Here is a 6,477-nt window from a genome sequence, read left to right as displayed (position 1 = left end):
TTTTTTCGTTTGCGAGCAAACACAATTATCCTGTATGCCGATTGTGCGTTAGAAATGTATTAAACTGCACTTAAAAGTACTATAATTAGTAACGAAACTTTTCGAGTTCGTCTGTTTTAGAACGAGTTTAGACAGGATGAATTTCAAATTTTTCGTACCAAAGCTTTTGTTAACCGCTTAATTTTTGAAGTAAACTTTTGTCTGACTGTGTGCTAGTTGCCATTCCACGGAGGCGTCGGTTTAGAAATTTTCCGACGTTGCTGAATCCGGTTTTATTAACGTCTATGCATATTCAAATAGTTGCTTTTTGTTATTTGGTTGAGTTATATTGGACTGTACATTCTACTCACAAAGGAAACTAGACGTGAATGTATTATTTTGAACCGTCAATAAAAATAGGCATAGACCGATTTTTGGTGATGGTTTTTCTGTTCGCCAAATTGAAACTGATTTACAGGATTTTATTTTACGATAAATTTTTTTTAATATCGTGAAATAAAGATTATAAGAAATACGTACCTACTCAATATTTAGATTAAATACTACTTACAATAGCATACTTAAAAAGTTAAAGTAATTTTAACAATTTGCTAAACAGCTAGTTTTATTGCTTACATATTATTAATTCAACGATTTTGTTTGTGTTCTCTCGTGAACGGACACGCATAACAAAGTGCTACAATTAAGGCGCATTCCGCTCCAACACAGTTCAACAGTTTTTCCCTCGTAATTCTATTACATTATTAACTTACACCGTGTCAAACAAATAATGCTGTGCTGTTGATTTCGTCGACTATCGATGTAATAGGTGTATGTTTTTCTTTTGAACTACGTACATGAAACACCTTCTTTATCTTAAAAATAAAGCCGAGCAGTTGCTTTTTTTTATATCGTTTATTTATATGCTTACATATTTATTTATTTATTTTTTTAATTTACATCCACAGGCTCAAAATGTCCATGCCTTTTGTTAAACATGCATTATAATTATATTAATACCAAAGGCGATTTGTCATACAAAAAACAGATCGACAATCCTGTGACTGCCTAGTAAAACTAGGACGTGGTCCGACGATGACGGCTTTTTTTTCCTTACGTACTCTTTGATCACTCATCAGTCATTCATTCATAATTTCTGAGCATTTTATTAACTTTCTTACCTATGTCTATATTTACACTTATTCGCTAGTTACCATATATGTACACTTATGTTCTACTTACAATACACACTTAGCCTATGTTACTTTTAGTAAGGGTGTTTTTTAATATATTTATTTATAGGTAAATAGTTATTATTAATATTTATCTATGCTTACTTATTGCTCCCCATGACAACAATAATAAAATTGAATCGACTTCAATTACATCGACCGGTAATACAACGTAGTTACACGAAAAAATAGTCGAGTAAAAACGTATTATTAAAGATAATTCACAGTGTCGCGCGATAGTCTGCGACGAGCGCACGTAACGATTGCGACTGTATTTACATTGTAAAAATATTATCAATCTACCCACTTTAAAAATAATTAATGAATATGGATGAATTTTCTTTGAGTGATGAGGATGATCCTGATGAGGGTCATTCAACAACTTTAAAGCAGCGTGAACATTTGTTGAAGGATATGAGCTTGGATCTAACGGAGCAACCCGAGAATGCTAAAAAAAGTGAAAAAAGATTACGTGAGGCCGAAGATAGTAGCGAAGAAGGATTTACGACTGTCACAAGGAGAAGATCCAAGAGATTGATTCGTAGTGATTCGACAAGTAATAGTAATTATATGATGGAGCAGCATTTGAATAAAGAAGGAAATGGAAACGGACCTGTTCAGTATGAAGTATGTTTGTTTTCATTAAAAGTTTTGCCTAAACAAATGGCTATGGCCAAATTTTTGAAAAATGAAAATATAACTAATATTACAAAAATAAAATATAAGAGTGCGTATAAATTATTTATTCAGTTTGATGATAAAAAACAAGCTGAAAAACTCATACAAAGTCAGAAGATTTCAGAGATGGATATAAGGGCTCAATTTACTGATGAAGGAAATTTATCTTACGGTGTAATTAGGGGAGTAGATTTTGACATAAAAGATGAAGAATTATTAGATAATTTGAGTTCCGTACATGAGATAGTATCTATTAAGAGGTTGAAAAGAATCAATGAAGATGGAAAATGGATTGATAGTCAATCGGTTCGGGTATGTTTTAAGTGCTCTTCTCCACCACAGTATATATCTGCGTATGGATGTAAAATGGATATAGAAAAATATGTTTTCCCAGTGACACAATGTTCCAACTGTTGGAAATTCGGTCATTCAAAAAAAGTATGCTCCATTAACAAACCGACATGCCCAAAGTGCGGTAAGGATCATCATAACTGTGAAGTGGAAATATTTTGCTGTCCAAATTGTAAGGGTCAACACATGGCTATAGACAAGATTTGTCCGTGGTTTTTAAAAGAAAAGAAAATCCGATTAATTATGAGTGAACAAAATTTAACATATAAAAAAGCTTTACAAGTTTATTTGGATGAGCAAAGAGGAGAAGAAAATTTATTACCGGTTATATCGCACTGGATTGATAAGGAGCCTCATAAAGCTTTGCCGGGAACCTCCCTAAATTCAGGAAAAACGTATAGTTCGGTTCTACAAAAGAATAAAGAACAAGACACTCATAACAAACAGTCTAAAATAAGAAAGATAACAAATCAATCACAACAATTTAGAAAAAGTTTTAAAAAGAAAAATAAAGAATCATATGTAAACTCACAAACAGAATTACAAGAAGACGAAATGGAATTACAAATTTCAGAAGATGACAACAGCAATTCAGACCCAGTGGCAGAAAACCCTAATATAGAAAATCCCCATACAAAAAAACGCGAGAGAAGTAGAATGCAAAAATTTGACATTTGGAGTTTTATAATTAAAATTAAGAATATAGTAACGTCTAATGATGAATTTAAAGATAAAGTATCAGCGTTTGTGAAGGTAGTGTGTGAAGAATTTCATTTGTTTGTGTTTAATATAATATCTGGTACGCGAATGGGTGAAAATTTGTTTAATTATTTCAATGGATAAGAACTGTAACATTAATATATTGCAATGGAACTCACAAAGTTTGAAACCAAAATTAATTAGTTTTGAAAATTTATTGTATCAAGAAAAAATTCATATTGCTATTATCTCTGAGACGTGGTTGAATACGGACACTACTCTCTATCTGAGTGAGTATAATGTGTATAGAAAGGATCGTTATGACTCTTATGGAGGAGTAGCGGTTATGATCCATAAATCTTTAAAGTCGTTTGTTTGCTCTAGCAGTAGTATTAATTCTGGCATAGAGGTAGTTCATATTAAAATAATTAATTGTAAGTACTTAGAAAATATAATTTCTGTTTATTGTCCTTCATCTGTTACAACACGTCAGTGTGACTGGGATAGTATCTTTTCAATAGCATCTAGGAAAACGTTAATTGGGGGGGACTTCAATGGACATCATTCCAATTGGTCCTACAAAACAGATAACAGGGGTGTTCAATTACTGGATTCTTCTTTAGAGCAAGGTTTTGTGTCACTTAACAATGGAGATGCAACAAGAGTTAAATTAGTAAATGGCATTTTGCAGATGTCATCTCCAGATATAACATTTGTGTCGTCTGATGTAGCTGTTAGTTTTGACTGGCGGGTAATTAATGAGAACCTCGGGAGTGACCATCTGGTTATTAAAGTTAAATTGAATTTTACTAACGAAATAGTCTATATTGAAAAACGTAATTTTTTAAAAGCTAATTGGGAATCATACAAAAAGGACCTTACTGATTCATTTGTCTCGGTAGATAGTTTCAACCGTTCTATTACTAGTATACAAGATTTATATGATTATTTTATCAATCAAATCAATTTTTCAGCTAACAAAAACATACCTATAAGTAAAATTTTTATAAGTCCTATCAAAAATTTCAAACCTAAACATTACTGGTCACCAACGTTATCAAAAGCGATTGCCGAGCGTAGACTAGCTCTCAGTAGATTTAGAAAAAACCCTACTCCAGATAATCTTCGAAAATTAGAAGATAAAACTAAACAAGCAAGAACAATGCTGCTCAAGGCTAAATTAAACAGCTGGAAAAAATTTTGTACGGATATTAATGAGTCTACATCCGTAACAGATATGTGGAATAAAATGAGATGGTTTAAAGGGTATCAAAAAACTATTATTTCATCACCTAAAGAGAAACTAAACGAGTTGCTTCGATCCCTTACCCCCGATTATGCCTCGAACTGTCAGCCTTTTGTCCAATCCAATAATGTTTTACTAGAGTCAAGTTTCACTATTCAAGAATTAGAGGCCTGTTTAAAAAAGAAGGATACGGCTCCTGGTACTGATGGTATTACGTATTCCATGATTGTTAATTTACCATTGGCTGGTAAAAAAGCACTTCTAACAATATTTAATGCTATATTTAATTCGGCTACTGTGCCAAAGCAATGGCGTACAATTTTGATAGTTCCCATTCCCAAATCACATAATAGCTTAAATTCAGAAATCAATTTAAGACCTATCTCACTTATATCGTGTTTGTGTAAAATATTTCATAACATGATAGGAAAACGGTTGGAATGGTTTATAGAAAACAAGTTGATTTTATCACCTCTTACTTGTGGTTTTAGAAAGACACAATCTTGTTCAGACTGTTTGTCACGTCTTGTTTCTTACATTCAATTAGGCTTTGCAAATAAAATATCAACAGTGGCGTGTTGCATAGATATTGAAAATGCATACAATAATATTTCGATAGATAGAATGGTTACGACATTGGATAAATTAGGAGTTGGTAAGAGAATATGCAACTACATCTGGTCATTTCTGAGCAACAGACAGCTAATGATCAAAGATAGTACAATGGATCAGTTAACTAGGTATACTAATAGGGGTCTAGCCCAAGGCGACCCAATTTCTCCGTTACTTTTTAATATAGCAACTTTTGAAATATGTACTAAAATAAAAAATGTATGTGTTGCACAGTATGCAGATGATTTTATTTTCTACATTTGCCATAACGATTTAAAGCACTGTGAAACGGAATTACAAATAGCTTTGAACTCGGTTGTTAAAATGTTGGATAATATTGGCCTTCAAATATCTGGAAGTAAATCTAAAGTGTGTATATTTAGTAGAAGTCGCCGTAGAGGAAAAGTTAAGTTAAAAATTAATAATGATGTTTTGCTATTGAATGAAAATATTAAATATTTAGGCCTCTGGCTAGACCGATCGTTGCGTTGGAGTAAACATATCAATGAGATTGTTGAGATATCTACAAAATTTTTAAATTTATTAAAAGTGTTGGCTGGGTCTGGTTGGGGTATCCATCCAGGCCATATTCGATCCTTGTACTTGTCTTTGATTAGAAGCAGGTTTGATTATGGTTGCTATTTTTATGATAACAGTGCAAAAACACATCTTTATAAAATTGACAAGGTTCAAAACCAAGCCCTTCGAATAATAGGTGGATTCATTAGAAGTACTCCTATACATGTAATGGAGAGTGAATTGTGTATTCAACCATTGTTTATTAGGAGATTGTATCTAGCATATAAATATTGTATGAAATGTAGATCTTGGTCAAATAATGCAACAATTAAACTTTTGGATGATTTAAGTTCATCAAGATATGAGAGATACTGGCAAAATATTAAAAACCCGTTACTTTTATTAGTATATCGTGAATGTAAACAGGTCCAGATTCACTCCTCGAACCTATTAGAAATGTTTAAATTGAATTCATGGATCAGTAGTATTGATTTAAGTAATGTCATAGAAACTAATTTGAATTGTATTAAATTATCTAAAAGAAGCTATGAAAGCGCATCTCTGAAAATTAGTGTCGTGAAAGAATTGTACGAAAAGTATTCTGGTTGGACACAAATATTTACAGATGGGTCGAGGAGCGAAGCTGGACTTGGATGTGCTTATTGTAGCCAGAAAGGGGATATTTTTGGTCAATTTAAAATTTTATCAAATATTTGTATAATGACGGCAGAACTCATTGCAGTTTCAGAGGCTTTAAAATATCTCAGTACACTGAATAACCAAAATATTGTCATTTTCACGGATAGTAAAAGTAGTTTACAACATTTGGCTCGATGCGCCTCTGGATATAGCAGAGGTGTATCGATAGCCTACACAATTGTCAACATTTTAAACGAACTTCGGATTAGGAATATAAATGTGAAGCTGCAGTGGGTTCCATCGCATATAGGTCTTAGTGGTAACGAGAAGGCTGACTGTCTAGCAAAAATAGCTATAAATGAAGGATTGGAACTTCACGTTTTACCTACTTTTTCAGAAAGTTTGACTAAATTTAGAATTGATTGTTATCAAAAATTTAAAGAATATTTCGACCAAAGAAGTAAAGAAAAGGGTATATGGTACAAAATTATTCAAAATCAGCCCCCTCGTTTACCTTGGTTT

The sequence above is a fragment of the Melitaea cinxia genome, chromosome 12, assembly GCF_905220565.1.
Source record: "Melitaea cinxia chromosome 12, ilMelCinx1.1, whole genome shotgun sequence".
Taxonomy (NCBI): Eukaryota; Metazoa; Arthropoda; class Insecta; order Lepidoptera; family Nymphalidae; genus Melitaea; species Melitaea cinxia.
The sequence above is the reverse complement of the archived record's forward strand: the minus strand, read 5'-3'. Positions refer to the sequence as shown.